Genomic DNA, 22,107 nt, shown 5'->3' on the forward strand with positions numbered 1-22,107 from the left:
ATTCTTGAAGGGGGAATTTGGTCTCGTGTTGGGAATAAACTTCAAATTTGTCACTAAACAATCTCAAGGTGCTCATCCCGAGTCGAGGGGGGACTTAGAAAAAATAGTCACATACCTGATTTTTCAATCGAGCGTCCGTGTCAAAGGGGCGAAACACACTAGTTGACTGCCGAGCGGAGAATCACCGAGCTGGGCGACAGGCCTCGCTTATAAAGGCGCTTCGTCACACGCATTTCTGCCAGTTCTGACGTCGCTCGAAAGCTACGTCACGAGCCTCGATGAGCTTGGAGAAGCTTTTTCTCGCGCATGCTCAATAGTGGCTAAGACGTGTAGTTTTTCTATGATTTTTCCCTATCACGCCGGGGTTGAAATATCTATTTTACATTTACTTTTACATATTTATTTCACGCATAGCTCCAAATACATAATGTTTTTCATGTACTTATCGCTTGCGTGGTATTAACTAAATTTGCATCCGGGACCCGGCGCTGTGATCTGAGTAAATCAAAGCCAGGGTCATACCACTATTACATGCGTGTGGGTTGGTGTCAATGAGGCATCAGGTTGCTAATACAATCAGAGCCTCACCTGACTCCGTTCTCCCTTTCTCTCCTTTCCTTGCTGCACACACAATTTGAAAAGCGCGGGCGTCTCGCCCCATAATTTGAGTCCGGCTTAGGACTTCGAGGCATAACTGTGTAACAATATATATATATATAATATGGGAAAGGTCTTACCCGTCCCCCCCAATGTTGAACACAGATTTGCGCCGATGCTTCTCGTACCAGTACAAACACCAAAGTTGGACAAGTGATAATACTCAAAGCAAAAGGAATAAAAACTCTTTCAAATCGGCGTTGTGACAAATCATAAGAAGATTGTAATAACCAAACAGCAAACGTCCAGAGACCTTGAAACTTTACTCGGAATAACTTAATTTCAATGTAATAACCACAATAATAATGTACCAAAACCATTGCAATTTGTTGCATAATATATATAATTCAAATTCCTATTATTTGGTCAAGTAAAAGCACAAGATTCGTTTCAAACAATTGAAGAAGCCTATATGTGAGTATGGGAACCGTGTCTCCACATTCCCATTCCACTACGTTAAAGACCATAATTTTTGTAACCCCTGTATATTTATCTTTTGTCGAAAACAAAGGGAGGAAGAACAAGGAAATATTTTATTGAATTACCCACTGCACATTGAAATTAATCATATCTGCATTCAACCGATGCTCAACAACAGGATATATATATATATATATATATATATATATATATATATATATATATATATATATATATATATATCCATGTATTTAGTATCAATGTAAAATTATTCTCTGTATAACTAAATCACTTAATTATGTGTTTACAGTTTAAAACAGAAAAGTTCGCCACAGACGGAAACATATGGTTGTAATCGTTATGGTTGTTATAATAACCTTCTAGCTCCCGTTTGGTAATGTAGGGGTTGTGCCCATACATGTTATGTAGTAATAATCTAAAGTTGTAATTTCAAGTAACCTAGTTGTAAAATTCTTTGTATTTTCATTTTCATCTTCTTTCTATTCTTATAAATAAAAAGTAACGATGAAAATGGTCTCTTTAATTTAGTCATGCTATCCCTCCCTATCCACAAGTAAGGGCAGGAGCGCAGCAGGGGATATGCGATCGGGCGGTAAGCGATTTGGTGCGTGAGTAGGGAGAAGGCACGTCAGTGGCGGAGGGTATAGTGGAAGAGCACACACTTACAATACTTTCACTGTTACTCAAAATTCATTTTTATTTGCTGCGCACTGACAGTAATTACAAATATTCACACTTCCATTCCTTCGCTAAAAATATTTCACATCGTATTTTACCTATAAATTTTCATAGTACACATATGGTGGGCTAGTTAAGTGTTGTATGTTTAAATGTGCTCTTACACTATCCTCATTTTTGCGTATACCCTCCGTCGCTGCCATGCATGCTTCCTGCTGGGCCCGGCCTGGCTTCCGCTAGGGCCTCCTACTAAGTTTCTAACCTGACTCGGTCACATAGCATTCGTGTTTTTTTGTTGTTTTTTTTTTTGCCACCTACCACACGTCGGTGTTTTATGCACTGTAATTGTTATGTTATACGTTCACAATGTGTTTATACAGAGCCCTCCTGAAGTCAATCTGCCAGTAGTAATGGAACTCCTCATTTAGTGCATGCTCTGCTAACAGGAATACAAAGCTCCAACCTAAACTGAAAATGTAAGAAATGTGTCAAAATTTGGTAAACCCGCCTGCTGCAGTAATGCCAATATAGATTTTCGTTTGGTAAAACCACCTGCTACAGTGCATGTCCAAATTTTTATAACAAACATAGTTTAATTTTATTCTGCTTTTGTATCCATTCATGCGCTAATGGATACAAAATCGATACTCGAATTGGATACAATAACACCATTTTGGTTATCTGATGCTTTTCCATTGTTTGTTTATATAAAACTTGCAGAATACACCATCTTACTTATGGAAATCTCGAATCAAACGCTGCAATCTAGACCACGCTCGATTCAATAATGCGACACAGGTATGGACAACTCTAGGTTTATATATTATCTCAATGGCTCAACCATAATTACAGTAGGTGTCGTACAGAATTATTGAACTTGATTGCAATCAATGCTTTATGAAATGTTTTGTCAAGGAAGGAAGGGGGAGGTTCAAGATCTCAATTTCATTTCCTTTTAGAAAAGCGCAACTTATTTAGAATATCCATAAAAATTAACTTTTCCACAATTTCTTGCTCAAGGAAAGATTTAAATTGCGAACCTGGAGCTCCAAACATTGAGCTCTAATTTTTTAACAACCGGTTATACATATATATATCGGGTGTTTGAAAAAACACCAACAACGATAGGGGGTGGTTCCTGACACCAACATAAGACAAGATGTATTTGCCGAAAACGAAAAAAATGAACATTAAAGTCCATATCTGCAACACTATAGGACCTACCGTGGTCGGGTCAGAACAACTTAGGAACTAATATGTGAGCTATCCAAAAATATATGTTTTAAGAATCCTAACGTACGAGTGCAACAATTTTTATGTATGGAAGTTTAGCTACGGGCATATAATTTGAAGTAGTCGACAATAGGGTACACCGAAGAAAACTTTTTTTTAAGTCGCTATAGCACGGAAACGTTGCTTTGGTAGTGATTAGAAAAATCAAGAAAAAAATGAAACCGGTAAACATCTTCTGTTCGCGCATCACAGTTAAAGTTTTCTAAAAATGGCGAAACTATTGTGATTTTTTATTTCTTTTGTCTTATAAATAAATAATATTTAATAAATTCCCTGATTTATTTTCGTTAATATAAATTGTAGTAAAGTATAAAAATAGTTACAGTGTGTTGTTTTGTCTTATGTTTTCCAATTGTACAACTTTACGGAAAACTCTTTTTTATAAAAAGAAAGACTTTTCATACTTTATGTCTGGGGTAATTTTACACATATGAGTTAAATGATTGGTTTACAAAAACAAGCACATTGACAGGGAAATATTTCACAGCAGTCTGACAATTTACTGGATTTAATCCCACTTCCAATCCCTTTCTGCAAGATAGCTTGACTTTGAGAGTGTTCGAGCATTGTTGCTGAATGCTGAACGCTGCAAGTTTTGACACCCATTCCGTGTCCGTCACGTCCTCGTCATTTCCTCACTTAGTGATTAAGTGTAGCGTTGTGCAGAAGTCCTCTTCAGTGTTAGTAGTGTTATTGCATTTGTATTCGTTGTTCTTTGTAATCTTGAATTATAGTGCTTAGTATTTTTGCTGCATACCATACGGTGATCTTTCGTAGCGCTACAATGGCAGCTTCGAAGATGATTACGAGGCAAAACTTTCAGTATCCCCTTTTTGGTCATCCCAGAGATTTGTCACTAACTAACCTGCCTACATACACTCTGAATACAGTACCCATGATTTTGCACGAGGTACCCATGAAATAGCAGTTAATTCGCTGATGTGCCTATGAAAGTTCAATGTACCGAAGACCTTAGTGGGTACCCACCGCATCCCAGCCCCTTACCCATCATTTAGTGGGTACAAGAAAAATTTATAGGTACAGAAAATTCGCACCGAAGAATGTACCTATGACAATAGTAGAAGCACCTGGACAGACGCCATATTATGTGTTTTGTTGACGTTTTTTGTGTGCATTATACACACACCCAATTTCAAGGAATATTGGAGGAACAAACCAAACGGATCATATTTAAAGTAAGTGGGATATCCTGTATATTGTAGTTTTATTTGAATATTGTAAAGAAAGTATACTTTACAATATTATCTACAAAGTGTACTATATTTCACTAGTTAAATACTAATGTTAGCGATAGTTCCTTTGAAACACAACGGATGTTTAGGCCGATCATGAAATGTAAATTTTAACCTTTTTTCTATTTACAGAAAAAGCACCACATGTTAATTTTAATGACGTTAACTGAATAATATTCAGACTTTTTCGTGGTTGCCATGAGCTAACGTATCTAGGAAAATAAAGAATCCTTTATGGAATTGATAGTGCAAGGACCATCTGAGAAAATAACAATGGGTAAGTATTACAAACTGGATTCAACACACATGCTTAGGAATTACTGCTATCTCTGAACCACACGAAAACCGAAGAAAATATTAATTAGTTTCTCCCCCTACTAGTTTGTAACCCTGACTCATTTGGTAGTGATTATTATTCGAAATTTCGTGTGGACGTATGGTTAAAAAACTAGTGTATAAAACACGAACCAATCAGTGGCCAGTAAAATGCTCGAATGCTGTGTAACCGAATCAGGGTAGGAGTGTAGCAGGAGGCCCGAGCGGTAGCGAGGGGTGCGTCTGTAGTGAGCAGGCGCATCAGTGGCGGTGGGTATAACGAGGATAGAGGAAAAACACCTCATATGTCGTAAAATGCAAGACTTATGTGTTCCACGGCTTTGGGGGAGATCCTACCAAAATTAAAAAATTAGGTTAGACTGGATTAGGTTTGTAGATGTTCCTCTTCTTTTCTGTAGTTTCAATTCGTTTCCAACCTTAACATAAACTGTGCGCCTGTTTAGTAGACCATAGCTTCCACACAGTGTCAACAACTAACAATCCTTGTTTTTGTATAACTTGGAAAAAATCAAACCCGATATGACACAATCTTTTCATTTACGCACCATTTCCACACTGCCTTTCCCATTAACCATAGCAAGTGTACCTCTCCTCCAAATAGTCCCTTCCGCCTCCAATTATAGTGCCGCTTATATGAAAAACAACTAACAATAAGTATTTTCTTAGCTTCAGCTATTCCCCTAACCTTACTTTCATTCACTCTTCCCTACAGAACAAAATAAATTCTCCAATTCATCCGGTAAATTTTCTAAAATTGGTCCTGTGATACAGCGGTTAACCCATTCTTAGGTATACTTTGTGCTTCACTGGCTTAAATATGTTGTGTATATGGCTTCTCGCCCTTATGTTTAAGAAAGCCTTTACTAATGATCCCACTGCATTGTACTTGTGCAAGGACTTGGATAGTTCCATAGAAGGTAGCTGGAAGTGCAACGGATGTTTTAAGTGAAGGTTAGAGACGAGGGGAGAATGAAAATGGTAGTTCCCTCTCCCTTTCCACTCAGATACCAGTCACAACGGTGCACTCCTCTACCTTTGACGGATCTCTCCATATGTATAAGTATGTGGCAAAGGAAACCTATCCCGTGTGCACATAGAGAAGGCCTACTTTTATAAAAATGCAGAAAAAAAGCTCACAATATAATGGGGGAGGGGTTCTCCTTCTCACATACCCTCACCTCATAGGCCTACTTCACGAAAGAAAACAAAATGGACTTAAAATAATGTAGCCCTGGCTTATATTCCACAAGGGTTCGCACAAACGAAATAAAAGAAAATAAAAAACAACGTCAATGCAGTCGAAGGAAAGATCTAGCAACCGGGCCTATATCTTACTAAACTTTTTTCTTTCTTTTCTTTACGTGAATGGTGCTAACTAAAAATTTACACAAAGACAAAAATAATGTGTAGGTACCATTAATCTTCGAAATTTCAGTATTCCTTGTTTAGTATCGTAAACAATAAACAGGCAAATATCACTTCGTTTAGATTTCCTGATTCATCAAACAATTGTTTGTAAATACTGTATTTCTACAGGTGTGTAATTTGTATGTCCCCAAAATAACCTATGCTACTGACATTGGGTATTATCTAGTTTCTCCCCAAACCACTTGTTAGTGAATACGGTTCGTTATTTGTAACTGTCATGAGTATAAATAACATGTGGACATATGGCATAAAAACTACAGTGCATAAAACACGAACCAACTTGTGCTAGGTGCCATAAAAAAATCAAGAATGCTATCTAACCGAATCAGGGCAGAAGTGCAGCAGGAAAACCCGAGTGGGATCAGGCGCATCAGCGATGGTTGGTATGACATAAAACACATGTCTATGTGATACTTCTATAATCACTTTGTACAATGTATTCACATAGTACTGCACCTTCCGTTTCACAACGTTTGATTCGGATTCAACTCCCACTTTTATAAGTTTCTGCGGAAAAATTATGTTTTCTCTTAATTACTGATGTATATTAACTAAACTGGGACGTATAAGATAGCGAATTTGAAACACTGCCATATTATATTCCATCTCTTTTTTTTACCGAGTTTAACGTCCCTTTTAGCAGCGAGGCTATCTGAGACGTGGACCTAGTGATTAACGTGCAATCATAACCACATGAGCTCCCACCGGGAATCGAACCCGGGTCTCCCACGCCAAAGACGCCTAGTAATGCATCATCAATAGGCGGACTGACTCCTGCAATTTCAGATAAAACATTTAATTCTCAAATCTTCAATAATAATATTAAGAATTTCAGTGATGTATACTTATTTCCAGTAATATTTCTGTACACATTATTGTGCAGTATTATTGTTATTTACAAGCTTTGTTCATAATAAAACCACAATTGTCACGCAATATCACGTGTGTTTTACGGTATTTAACGCCTGTTTGTTTCACAATTCATAATATTTGCAATTAAGAATGTAGTTTATTTGTTAACTTGCATCCCTATTACTCTCCCTTCATGCTCCTTTTCTCAAGGAAGCAGTCTTTCAGCTTGGAAACCATTTTCTTAAGCATCCGAACCACTACTCAATTTTGCATCTGAGAGAAATTTTGTAAATGTCACACGATTTGTAGATTTTTGTTTTTAAATTTACCTTTTTGGTTTAAAACATTTTAATAAAACACCAGGTTTAAACGAGGGTTTAGGCCACACTCCCGGATTCAGGTTCCGTACAAGGTTTTATAGATAACGAGAGGTTCGAAGACGTCATCTCAGAAAAAAAGTTCCGATGTGACAGGTAACCATTGCGCATGTAGGATCTCTTGTCTGATTATAACGATACTCCTATAACCAGATCGCATTTACAAAATGTCTTACTATTATCAGTTGATTAGGTATACCCTGTTTCTAATGTGTGACTACACTCCTCCTGACTAGGCGAGTGGTAAAAAGTTACCGGAAATTTAGGAAAACAGTTTGCTGCTTAACTTCCATGGTGTAATTTGATCGATTCTAAAATGTGTTTTCACATTTCAGACATGGAAACGAACATCGACAAACAAAGGAAGAAACGAGGACGTTTTTGCGACTGCAAATGCGATCAGTTTGTTCACCTTGGTGTAGGAGATATGCAAGGGAGTTCTTTAGCTTCGGAGTTCTTATCATGGGATAGGTCATGGATTGTACCCATCCTCCATTGAAACATGTTCAAATAGGTAAGAAAATCGTTTTAATTATTTATTGAGTGTATGAAAGTGCCTTCACCTATATTTAGAAATCTTTTCTCGGGATTCCTTCTACCGGGTTCTTGAGGCTTAAATTGTTATTATGGATAGACGATTACATGGTCCAATTGTATTCACAAGGTGTTCAAAAGCCTTATTAAAAAGGTGATTAAACAGTCTGAGGACCTAAAGGCCTCGTCACGGCAAAATTAAAATACCACTAATTTTACAGTAATTATGTGATATCTTCAAATAGATAAAAAGTAATCGGAAAGTGGAACAAGAGCGACCTAGACAATATTGTTTTACATGAGATACCGTCATCACGATTCACTTATCTGCTTTAGCCATTTAGAAGATCGGCATTTATATTCGCGTTTCGAAATTGCTGCAAACAGAAAGCTACTAGGTGACTTGTGATAACGGTACCTCATGAAAAATAATGTCTAAGGCGCTCTTGTTCCAAATTTCGATTATCTTCGAGTTGACAATGGGAGGGTGACAGGAATAAAGAATCGAAAATATCCTATATTTGTGTCGAATGGATAGTTTTCGGGATCACTGACATAAAATGTGATATTTCAGATGTGAATATTTCCAAGGTTGGCCATATTGAAATGGGGTCATAGGGAGAACCAGTAAATAATTCAGAACAGTTCTCTTTTGGTGCGTTTCAAGACACTGAGAGTGAAAAGTGATAATGCACAAATCACATTCTGAATTATCGGAGATATGACTTCTGGGGAATTGTCGTTGCTCCAGGGAAGCATTACTAACTGATCACTTCCTAAAATCGTCACTGTTTTGCAGGGCCGTAGACAGAAATTTATTTCAGCGATCGAAAGCTTGACAGGAATTTTTACCGGCGATTGAGGGCATATTTTACTAAAATGTCTATCATCCAGGGGCGGATCCAGGATGATTATTTGGGAGGGGCGGTCGTTCGAAGTGAAATCAAGGTAAGAGCGGATTGCAAAAAAAAAAAAGAAAGAAAGAAAGCAAAGCAAAGAAAAAAACAAATTTAGAAAAGGAGAAGTAGCTCTTAGGTAGAATTAACTTTCTTAAGAAAGTAAGGCCTATCTACTTTAGGTTTTAATTTAAGTTTATAATACAAAGATGACAAATACTTAGGATATGTTTTATTTTTAAAATAAAAAGTATAAAAAGTTCCCTATTCTGGGAGATGTGATCGCCCGAACGCACTCCCCTGAATCCGCCCCTGCTATCATCATCTCTAAAATTAGATATAATTTACAAAAAAAAAAAGTAGTGATTTCGTGGGGGCAAAAGTTCTTGATTGCAAAGGCCTGCATCCTGTGTATGTCCCTGCTGCTCTGAATTGTCAAAAGCTCCTCTTCAAAGGTAAGACATAAAATATAAATAATAAACGTGTAACATAGAATACAATATAAATAGAAAATATGTTATAATTAAGAAATAGAAAATAATTATAAAATAAAGTTGAAGGACAATTAAAAAAACATTAAAACTTGAAAGTAAAATATACTTTTAAAACAATTTTGCATTTATGCAGGGCTACAAACAGTGAGGAGTGCCATGTAAATTTAGTAACAAATATAATATTGGAAAATCATTTCGAATTAAACTAGCTGTGACTACATTACTTCAAAATTGAACTTGTGGAATATACAGTATGAGCGTAGCTCAAATAAAATAATCAATAAGAATGGTCTTGATTGGAAGCTGGGACCATCCACGTAGGAGTAACTTACATTAACCATTCACCTAACAGACAATGACGCACAGGGCTTGGCACTACTTTATCAGATGGTTCTATCAAATGTAACTTAATTAAAACAATAGTAACAAATTTTAAAACTTTAAAAAGTGTCCTGAAGAAAAGGAAGTTCATTTTGCACATTGTAACTAAGTTACAAGAGGTTTACGTCCTATCTGAACGGCGCATCCACCGAGTCAACTTTTGGAATATCCCCTTAAGGTAGCTTTCAACGCAGCTAAGGGAAACGTATGTGAACCAGTAATAGAATACTCCGTAGCAGAATGGATAAAGTCATGGTTCGATAACCACAAGGTTCGTGGTACAAAACCCGTCGCCGAAATCAGATTTTTTAAAATCTTAATTTCTCAGTTCTGAAGATCTTTCTCTCCTTTCGTAATCAACTAAAACGAGTTCTCCACATTAATTCGACAATTGCCTAATGTGATCCTCGCACTTCGAAAACTTCTCTTCTTATCTTTCACAAAATCAGAATTTTCGTCATAATACGAATGCTGTCCGATCATTTTCCCCCCAATTCTAAATCTGTGTATACAAATCATCCCTCTCTGTCTCCATACTTGAATCCCTCTCTCTCTCTCTCTCTCTCTCTCTCTCTCTCTCTCAATGTCACCCAGGAAGTCATATGGCTTGGGATCAAACCTTCGACTCTTGAAACCAAATGTAAACTCTTTAGGAATGTGCTATCGTAGCTCTATAGGTTTGTTGTTAAAACCAGTGTCTTTTAGACTTTATTCGGGGGGGGGGGGGAGATTCTCCGGCGACATAAGATTTTCACTTTTTATTAGTGTATTACTATACATTTGATCAAAAAATACGTATTTATGAAGCTCAAGAGAGGGGGAGTTACACCCTCCTGTCCTGACCAAATGACGCCCCTGAAACATTTGCTTGCACTTACTGAAAAGAAATTCAATGAATCATTGAATAAAACTCGTTTCTGTCCGTAGATATTTTAGAGCTCTTGGCAATTTCCATAGATTTCTTAGGTAGCATCTTACTAGCTTGCACTCTTTAAAGAAAGAAACGAATGAAACTAAAGATATTTATGAAGCTCTGGGAAGATTGTGTGACTTTCCTTTAATTTAGGCTCTTAGAAATATTTCAGAACAAACGAATGGAAAAGACTGTTTTAAAGCTTAACGTTGTAAACTTGATTCCTGTTTCTTTTTCAGCTGAATGGAAAGAGTGTACTACGTCACACACACTTCTTTAGACAAGGAGAGGTGGAGGACGAGGAGGAGTTGGAATAAATACTAGAAGCAACTAATCGATTGATACATGTATTTCGGGAATGCATAAGAAAACTGGGCAAGAGTTTGTTATTCATTTGGACTTAGAACTTTTGTAACAAATTTTATGCCGCGGACTGTACCATAACGACAAATTCAGGATGTATTGTTGTTAGCAATGAAAATCTTAAAGGGGAAAAGAACGTAAACGATTAAGTATTTAAGTGGTTAAGTATTTAGTGCTTCTCTTGACTCTAGCAAAATTGATCCTTGTTTCTATTTGACATTATGAAGCTGGTCACCCCGCAATAAAGATATGTGTGACACTCCAGTGTTTTCGAAAATTGCAGAGTTTATTTCTGCATATGTACGTTTGCACTTTGCTGTAGTTTGAAACAACTATTTACCATTCCTTTTGAGTTGCACCATAGGTAAACCGTCACATAGACCTATTAAAGAGCTCATGTAGCTAACAAACGGTAAGAGATACGGCAAAGTGTTTCCTCTGAAAGTTGTTCAAAATGTAGCGATTTTTTCAATGAAAGCAAAGTCAACCACTGTTTTCATTTAAAATTCTAAAAATGCTTTACGGTAGAGGTATTCCCGAGACGCACCTGGTTTCAGAAGCACATGCACTTAGTGTTTTAACATCTTTTGTTTCAAAGATTTCTGTGCATTAGTAGCTGCATTAAGGCTCTGTTACGGATTTCGTGAATTATCCTTATGTAATATACAATTAATCCTCCCCTAACGGATGCTTCTATAATATGGACAGATTTGTTGTTCCAATAAAATATAACTGTGTATTATTGTATACGGCGATATTTTTAAGATATCGCTATGGCAAAATTTTGTTCTGGAAGAGTCTGAACAACGAACTTTTGTTCTAGGTAAAATTTGGGCAACCAAGATTTAGTCCGGTGAGGTTTTTCCCAGGGGTCTGTGACAGTTCGGCTAAGCGAGGTTGTGGCTGAGAGTTTTGTATCCAAACTATGAGGGGTGCAGGAAGTGAGAATTACAGAACTCCGGATTGTTTGTTACCCCACCTCCCCTTCTGCCAAATTAGGACAGATAATCGTTAGTCTACTATAATTTAAAAGTTACAAGGAAGTCGCGGATCTACCCCGGGGCTGGTGTCTTAGGCCTTCAGGTTTTTTGAGTTGGAAACATAATATAAGCTATTATTTATATATTTCAGAAAGTTTATTGTATATCAGACATCATATACCTATCGTAGTCTAGGGCCTGGTTGACCACAGTTTTTATATTCTAAATCCACCACTGTTACAAGGGCTTTTCAAGATAAAATGTCCACCCTGTATATAATATTCTTGCCATTCCATTTTTATATTTTCTGTTATTTGTTATTGTGTATATTAGTCTATGCAGTTTCTCTGCTATTTTCGTTGTAGTGATCATTATCTACGTACTGGGTTTGTATCTTAAAAGTCTTGTAGCACATTTTACTTATATTTTCCATTAAAAAGGCTATACAGTCAGAAACAAAATATATATAGAATTTTATACACACACACACACACATATATATATATATATATATATATATATATATATTATTCAGTTATGACAACTACGAATATGTTTGAAGATAACGAAGACGGCCTTCAATTTCGGTAGAGAAACACGATGTCAAATTCTATGCTAATCTGCAGAGTAGGTTTCGAAAAGTCTCCATTGTTTTTGATAAGTTTCCGTGGATGCAGCAAATGAACTTAACAGTATATCGGCAGGAATAATTTAGATCATGTATTTGAATCTGGTACAATGAGCATAAAACATAGTATAAACTAGTATATTCATGATATATATTGACCTTTTACTTGTTGAAAGTTATTCTCTATGATTGCACTTTACCGTTATCAATTAAATAATAAAAGGAAAAAGGATATACATGTAACGGGCTAAAGTGCAAGAGATATAATAGCTGCACTTGTAAGTTAGTACAGTCAATAGCCTGCAGTACGTGATTGGGATCCAAGTTCGTACACTTGTTTCGAGGAAGGAAAAGTGAATTCAGGAGATGGACTACTAAACAAATTTAAGGTCACACCGCAATTTACAACTTTTTTATAATTAGGTAGCAAATAAGGAAGCTAAAATTAATATTAATTAAAATAATATGATGCAGGTATTAAGGCTCAAATAATTAAAGACATGATCTAATATTTCCCTTAAAAGGGAAGAAAGAGAAAGGGTAAAATTAAGATGACAGTTGTAATTGTTAAAATAACACGGACATATCTTGAAAACCCTTAAGAGTAGAAACATGTTAGTTAAAAAAGTATGGGTGGCGGTATGGGTGGCGGTTGCTATTGTTATAACCTTACTGTCCTTACCTATGAGGTTATGACGTCCACAAGAAGAAAATTATTCCTCCAGAAAAACCGTATCGTACCGGGGCATGATGTCTACGGAAGTTTCCATCTCGAACTCCGTCCGCGTTCCACTTCGGAGCTTGACCCAACACCATTAACTTCTACCGATCGCGAAGTTGCAGTCCTACGCCCTGTACCCCGCCACTATCCCACAGAACAACAGCTGCTAGGGACCTTCGACCCGTGGCCCTGACTCAGCAACCAGAGGCAGCAGAATTTTTCTGTACGGGGTAGTGCGATGGTGTTATCTGCTACTATTGTGATTTGGGTCTTTAGAAGTGGATGCCTGAAGATGACCCTTCTGCAGAGAACGCACGACTCGCACCCACGTGCTGTTAACATAGAAATGAACGTCATCAAGATAACTCGCGACAGAAATGGAATATTGATAAACTTGTTTGCCAGGGAGTCTGGTTTGTGCCGCGTATATGAGAGGTGCAACCGACAAACTGAATAAAAGGCTGGACATCCTATCACCTTGAAGAATACCATTACAGAAGGGAATGACACAACTGAGACTACCATTGAGTTTTAATTTAGTTGTCCTGTTATGATATACTCCTTGGAGCATGGACAGAAAAGCGCCATTGAAACCAAATTTTTGTAGAATTTTAAAAAGATACTCGTGTGATTCTCTATCGAAAGCTTTCCAGAAATCTGTAGATAAAATAGCAATGGGCGTAGGACTAGCAGTCTCATGATAGGGTATAAAATCTCTTATCTTAGCTAAGGCTTCATGAATTAAAGCTTGTTGCCCATGACCATATTGACAGGAACATAATAATAAGGCAGTGCTTCACGTTTTAACTCTCTTGCCCCCTTTGTCAAATCATGCTGCGGTTGAAGTAGCCTTAAAGCTTCCCTTTTCTGTTCCCGCTGGACGAAGTCCATCGTATTGGAAAATTAATAACGCGCTTTTGTCTCGTGACGACGTGATCGACGAATTTATGACACGCTTTGAGTATTGGTGTAAGATGCAACGACATTTCCCCAATGTTAATACATTGTGGCATATATAGGGTAAACCTAAAATCCGTAGTTTTTTCGAATGGCGCGGTAAATTGGCACAACAACAAGACCGTACGCTTTCAGAATTTTTCTATTGAGCTCTCAAAGAGTTCTGGGCTGCCCTTCCGACCTTTGCTAACAGGATCCTATTTCAGGAACTTAAGAGTCGGTTGCGTCAACTAAATTCACATACATCAATACAAGCATATTTTTCAGAGGATTTTTATCATTGTTTCCCGGAAGATAGTGCCTCCATATACCAAGTTGATCTTCTGTTTCGGAAGCGGAAAGCTACGTACATTGACTCCCTACTAACGGCGGGCTTACTGGTCGTTTCTGACTCATTACAAATACTACAAGAATTCACAGGGCATTATACAGCTTTTCCGAGTGTGCCGACTCCGGATCTCTAACGCCTCAGAATTCTTGTCTGCTCTGCCTCACAAGTTGACAGAGACCGACTCTCAAGCCTTAACACATCCTATCACTGCGGATGAAATTTTTTCTGTTCTTCGTGGAACCAAAGGCCGTAGCTCCCCTGGGATTCACTGTCTGAGCTTTGCTTTTTATGAACGTTATTGGTCTTTTCTTAGCCGTGCACTAGTTTCCCTGTTTAAAGCATGATTATCTGGGGTCCTCTTTTCTGAAAACACAGCTATTGGGGTACTCCTTCCAAAGTCCTCCACTGCGCGAGTCGTGACCGATTATAGGCCGCTGTCCATATTACCAGTGGACCTTAAATTATTTGCGAAAGTTCTTGCTGCCAGACTCCGTCCTATTATTCAGAAATACATTAGCCCGCATCAAGCTGCGCTACATGACTCACATAACATCCAATACACGATTCGCTCCCTGCGAGATCTATTTGCGTATTATCACCTTCGCAATGTTCCCGCTGGCACACTCACCATGGATTTAGCCAAAGCATATGATTCTCTAGACCATCAGTTTCTCCATCTGACGCTTGATTCTTGGGGTTTTCCTACTGTTTTTCGACAGGTAATTCATAATCTATATGATCAGGCTCAGTTCCGCTTACAAATAAATTGACATCTTCCAATTCTTTGCGACGCGGACTGCGCCAGGGGTTCTGTCTTACACCGTTCTTTTTGCTTTGGTTTTAGACCGTCGTTTAGCCATGTTGCCTTGGAATGGACCCTCCCTGTTCGGGTTTGCAGTATAACGACAGGAAAAACTAGTGTTGTGTTTTAATGGTTACCACCTCCCAGAGAACCCTATGGTTTCTGCAGCCTTACCGCATGTCACTTCACTATTTTAGGCATATCTTTACGTCCAACCCAACTCCCAACAATGATGAAATATGGGCTACCCTTTTAACGCAAATTTTTAAGTTGTTCTACTCACTATTATTTAGTTGTTCTATTCGTTTCCGCAGGCTCTATTTAATTCACTATATTCATTTAATCAATATTTTTGTTGTGTCTAAGTTGTGGTACAAAGCGCGCGTTTTTCCCTTCCCAGAAATTTATACCAAACGATTGGAATCCTTATATCTTTGGCATATTTGGCGAGGTTTTTATTTTCGCATTCCCCATACAGCCCTTTATTTGCCTCGTTCCGCTGGCGGGTTGGGCTTAGTCAATATTCGTCTCAAATGCCAAAGGTTGTTTATGGCTGACGCTTATGCGGCGCTCCGATCTCCCAGCTCTATCACTAACCATTATGGTCAACCATTATGGAAGGATATTGTCAACCGCAGATCCCTCCTTTTATTCAATTCATTGATCAGTGTCCGGCATATATAAAGACGTTTATCCGATATTGGAATTATTCCGGGATTTTCCTCCACCCTCAATAACACAATGCGCGCTCGTTATATAGGTCACTCACTGCGCACTCTTCCTCTACCACTATTTTACGAGTACCTCAGCTGTATCCACACGTAGATTGGCTGCAGGTGTGGTCTAATATATCGAACCCTGTTATACCTGAGTACATGCAGGTTTTGTGGTTTCAGGTAGTACATCAACTTCTCCCGACACGGGCGCGTCTCTGTGATATTCAACGATCCCCAGATGCCTTGTGCGAGCAGTGCCAGCAAGAGGACACATTAGCTTATCGATATACACACTGTGTCGGCTCGCAATTAATTTGGCCCACCATGCAGGAGGTGTTGGGACGCATCACCCGTCGCCCGCCTTCACACTTCACGGTGCAATATATGTTATTCCCTGACTTTCATTTTTATCCCCCCACTAAACATCGAGCGGTGTTGTTTCTTGTTCCCAGCACTCTCGTATATATTTTCGGCGCTTCACAACCTTGTTAGATGCACGCACGTATTTTGAATTTTTGAAAAAGTTATATACCCCGGACAGGGACCGGCACTTTTTTAGCCGGTTTTTAGAAGTGGTTTTGCAATAACGCACATTCTTCTCTTTAAGACTAGCAAATGACATTTTTATGTCATATCATATTCATATGTGATATATAGTATATGTGTTATTATGTAATGTAGTAAGCAGGTTTAAGCCTCCTTTTGTACTTAATTATCAGTTGTTTATGTTTGACTCACGTGGTTGTGTTTCCACTTTGTAATTTCTGTAAGGAATTAATAAAACTGATAGTGTAGCGGTAACGTAATGGAGTTCCGATTAGTAAAGCTGTCCAGGATAAGTTCAAGTCCTGTGCACGCCACAGTTGAATTTTTTACAAAGTGATAGTGAAGAACTTCGACATGCAATGCATAAGAATGTGGAAGCAGACACCTTTATCATGATAGAGACGATTGACGAATGTTGGTTCGGAAAGCGCAAGGGATTTACCATAATGTTCGAAACACTTCATTGATATGCAGTAAACACTTTTCGTGTTATAGTTCTCAGAAAGAAATATTACAGCATTTGTTGAACAAAGTTGGGGTGAAGCAATCAGTGATGTAGTGGTAAAGTGCCAGACTTCAAAGCGGAGAATCTGGGTTCGATTCCTCGTCGTGTAATATAACTTTTTCGCACGAAATAATGGCTGCAAACAGAGATTTTTCTTCTGTTGGTGAACTTACAAAGCATTACTGTCGAGAACTCGCATAAAGAGTGTGTGCGTTCTTCATCCTACACCTTAATGAAAAACATGTTTAATATTTGTATTCAACTCCATTTCTCTTTCTTTCTTTCTTGAGGTTTCCCTATCCTGTCGTTGCATCTTTCCCTTCTCCCCCTCTCCCTTACGTACACATACACTTCATGTGTGCGTTCCAAAGTTAAAACGGAGCAAGAGACCGATATACCTAGTTTGGAGAATGTACTTAAGTGGCAATTTCAGCGTCGAGTTTTTCGTGCTCTGGGATAACATCTCCATGCCTGGTCATATCTGAAAAAAATACTGTTTAAACGCAACGGAATAAGTAAAATATCTTTTTTGTCATCTGTATTACCGAGTCTCTGTCGAATTACCGGGTCACTACGGGTTTGAATCGTCGACCCAGTGGTGGTCCATAAGCTACCCAATGTCATCGGACTGACACTTTGATCGGTTTGTTCTCAAGCATGTTCAATCTATTTGTGCAAATTTCAACGTTATATCCGCAAGAAATGAAACTGATGCTTGATGTTCGGAAAAGATAAATCTTCGGATAAAACTAGAAAATGGCAACCTCTTTGGTTATTTGGAAACAAAATTTTATTTGATTCTAATTTGCTTCCATTTTATAATTCAATCTGATTTATTCACGTTGAAATTTGAAACATGCAAGGTCTGATGCATCTATAAGGAACACCCAATTTTCCATTTGAACATTTGTAACTTTTCATTATGATACGGTTTGGGCTTTTAATAAAGGACATTTCTGATAAAAAAAATTAACCAGTAAAATAGCACTCGTTCAACTTTATCTTTCTTTTTCTTTTCGGTGCTTTCTATCTTTTTTTGTTCACTCTGCATTAGTAGTCTGGAATGGCAGATATGACCTATGCTCCCTACTGGGTTTATTAGAATGTAGTTTGCATCAGTACGTCCAATGGACACTACCGAATTTACATCCGAACAACGAGAAAACAAAGAATGTGTTAAACTGTTGACATTATCTTAGATGCGCCTGTGAGATCTACAGTTCTCGTGGAAATTGAGTATGCTATCCTTTTTGAAAGTGACTTAATGAATGCTTGAAGCATCCTCTATATATTCGAATAGTCCTGAAGAAAATATATAAAAACAAACGTTATTATTATATTACTGTTGGATTTCTGGTAATGGAACTTATAATATTAGGTTCTTTTCTCAATAACAAGGAAGGGTCACGCAGTGGCTCCGCTGAGATCCGAACGAGACAATTGTGTTTGCATTTGATATGTTATAATTAGACGAATCCAAAGTTATACGTGCCACCGGGCGGAATGTCGTGAGTTACAACATATTTTGTAATATAAAAGCTGCAAAGCTAGCAGAATAGTTTGAACCGAGTCATTTGTTCGGAAACAGTTGGGTAAATGGAAAACTCGGACAATACGTATCCCATCATTTTCAACGACAAACATTTTTGGGGTAAAAACTTTGTCCCAGGGTTCCCCGCAGATTCCCAGACGGGGTCCAACTCAAAATTTTCAAATGGCAATGGGGGTTAAGTGGCACAACATTTGAAAGCTGCTGTGAAATGAAAGAAAATGCAGCAAGTCTCGACTCTCTACAACAACCCTGTGCAAAATGACGATGTGTCAAAGTGTGAACGAAAACTTAATTGAAAAGTCCATGGTCACCTTATAAATCGGAAACGGTAAGACAAATGTGAAAACAGGAAAGGATGTGTGGCATTATTATCAAACTACAACGATTAAAGTGAAAACGTCTTGTCCCAGGCTCCCCTCATGGTCCAAGGTGGGATCCAACTAAAAAGTTTCAAATGGCAAGAGAGGTAGGACATTGTTCGAAAGCTGTTGTTAAGTGAAAGAAGACGGAGCGCATCTCGACTTTCTTCGACAACCCTGTCCAATATTGCGGTGGGTCAAAATGTAAACTAAAGCTTAATTGAAAATATATTGCCACCTTGAATCCAAGAGGGCCGCTTCAAACCTATGTTATTCATAGTAGAAATCTAAATCTCTATTTTTCTCTATTATGTATATAGAAATAATCGGAAAACTAAAGAACAATTGAATTTCGATTCACTTCAACTATTATTTCATTCGGTAACAACACATATATATTTTGTTCTTAATGCACGTTCCTCACGGTTCTCTGGACATTATTTACTTGAACATAACGAATATGCGATGAACACACAACTCTGATTGCATACTCATGCTGCTAAACCAAAGTTGATTACCTTCGGGTATTTTTCTACTTTTGTCGTACGTAGTTCATACAGAAAGAACTTGTTGCAGCAGTAGGCCGGGGGCTCTATTGTAACGTATTCGTGATGGTTACATTTGTATGTCATTCGTTGGTTTGATCGCAATACTTCAAGCAATACCAAATATACAAAAAATCATTTGCAAGAATGGCGAGTAGTACCAAACATATGTAAATCATTTCAGTACAGCGAGCTGCGTCAAACTTTGTTGGTTTGGTCACAGTATTCCAAGAAATGACATATTTATATACAAACTCATTTTTCACGCTGGCAGCCACATTGGATTACAGATTATACTTTTTGATATTTTGTGGATATCTACTATTAACCATAAACGTTCGCTTCTCCAACACCATTGGTGTGAGCTGGATATGCGTTCGATACATAGTGCGGCATTTTGAACTCGGGATGTTGCGTTTTTGAACATTTTGCATATTTTAGTAACTTACTAATCAACATTAATGCCAAATTTGTTTTCGTAGGTTCAGCAGTTTGGTACGCTTATCCTTTCGATATAGGTTTGAAGCGGCCCTCTTGGATTCAAGGTGGCAATAGATTTTCAATTAAGCTTTTGTTTACATTTTGACCCACCGCAATTTTGGACAGGGTTGTCGTACAAAGTCGAGATGCGCTCCGTCTTCTTTCACTTAACAACAGCTCTCAAACGATGTCCTACCTCTCTTGCCATTTGAAACTTTTTAGTTGGATCCCACCTGGGACCATGTGGGGACCCTGGGACAAGACGTTTTCACTTTAATCGTTGTAGTTTGATAATATTGCTATACATCCTTTTCTGTTTTCACATTTGTCCTACCGTTTCCGATTTATAGGGGTGACCATGGACTTTTCAATTAAGTTTTCGTTTACACTCTGACACATCGCCATTTTGCACAGGGTTGTTGTAGAGAGTCGAGACTTGCTGCATTTTCTTTCATTTTACAACAGCTTTCAAATGATGAGCAACTTAACCCCCCTTGCCATTTGAAAATTTTGAGTTGGACCCCGTCTGGTACCCTGCGGGGACCCTTTGACAAAGTTTTTACTCCAAAAATGTTTGTCGTTGAAAATGATGGGATAGGGATGTTGGCCGAGTTTTCCACTTACTCAACCGTTTTCGAAGAAATTACTCGGTTCAAACTATTATGCCAGGTAAATTTTTTGTAGTTCTTACATTACAAAATATGTTGTAACTCACGATATTCTGCTCGCTGACACGTATAACTTGGGAATTCATCTAGTTATAATATATCAAATGGAAACGCAATTGTTTGGTTCGGATCTCAGCGGAGCCACTGAGTGACCCTTCCTTGTAAGTTTAAACTTCCCCATTTTTATCTGTTCTCCCTTTCTTTTTCCTTCTTCTCTCGCCTTCTCTCTCTCTCTCTCTCTCTCTTGGGCTTATTTCTGAACTTCTGTGTAATAGACATTCATCGGTTTCAATTTTTCATTGTGTGTGTTTCAGTTTACCCTAAATCAACTTTAGAATCTTGTTTCGTCTCGGTTTTGTTATTTCATTTTATCGATATTAATACATGTGTAGTTTGAAATTAGAATTGCGTTCGTGTTGTTAGCTAACATTAGTATGGAAGAGAAGAAAGGAGGACAGGGAGGGGGTATCTTTACCAGACACGATTATGGGACAAGAAGGTGTATATTGGGTGGCCTATCTGCACGGCGTTAGCTGTCGCAATTTTTTTGATGCGGAGTTACAAAGTCCGTAAGTTAGGCAACTCAACTAACGCCTGCTACAAGATTATTTACGCCTGGTACAGTAGCTAGAATAGCAGTGTGAAGTTTTCTTACCTGTTAAAAGCACAAGTCGTAAAGAATATTTTTGTGCAATAGTGGGGGGAAATGCTTGCCGACGAAATGACAAAAGGGAGTATTTGGATATTTGTATTCAGAGTACTGCTTGTTTGTATGATACACATATAAAATTATACACCAGCACATGAAAAAATATCCGGATACTAAAAGCGAGAAACTCGGCGCAAAGCTTTGGGTTAGTAAAAAGAAAATAACCTATCATATATACCGCATAATCTATCCGTATATTATCTGATACGCGCATATATGTATAGTTATATGACCTAAGTAACCTTGTTCTTATAATCCTCTTTTGAGTTAATTATAAGATTAACTAAGTCCCCCGACTGTTATCTTCTCTTCGGCGTCTCTGGTATCCGTATATTTTTTCAAGTGGTCGTGTATTAATGTATGTGTGTATCATACAAACAAGCAGTACTTTGAGTTCAAGTATCCAAATACTCCCTTTTGTTATTTCATCAGTCAGATTTTCACTCTACTTCTGCACGAAAATACTCTTTACGGATTTGTTCTTTTAACAGGTGGGGACTACTTCACGCTGCTATTCTAGCTATTGTACCAGGCATAAGAAGCAGGCGTAAGTTGGGTTGCCTATCTCACGCATTTTGTACATCAAGTGTTTCTGTGGCCCGCTGTACACTTTAGTTTAAAACTATAGTTAATTAAACTTTATAATTACACCCTAATTACATTTCATTTGTTTCAGTTTGATTACCGACCACATCAGACTTGATCCACGCTC

The sequence above is a fragment of the Thermobia domestica genome, chromosome 4 (genome assembly GCF_964235325.1).
Source record: "Thermobia domestica chromosome 4, izTheDome1.hap1.1, whole genome shotgun sequence".
Taxonomy (NCBI): Eukaryota; Metazoa; Arthropoda; class Insecta; order Zygentoma; family Lepismatidae; genus Thermobia; species Thermobia domestica.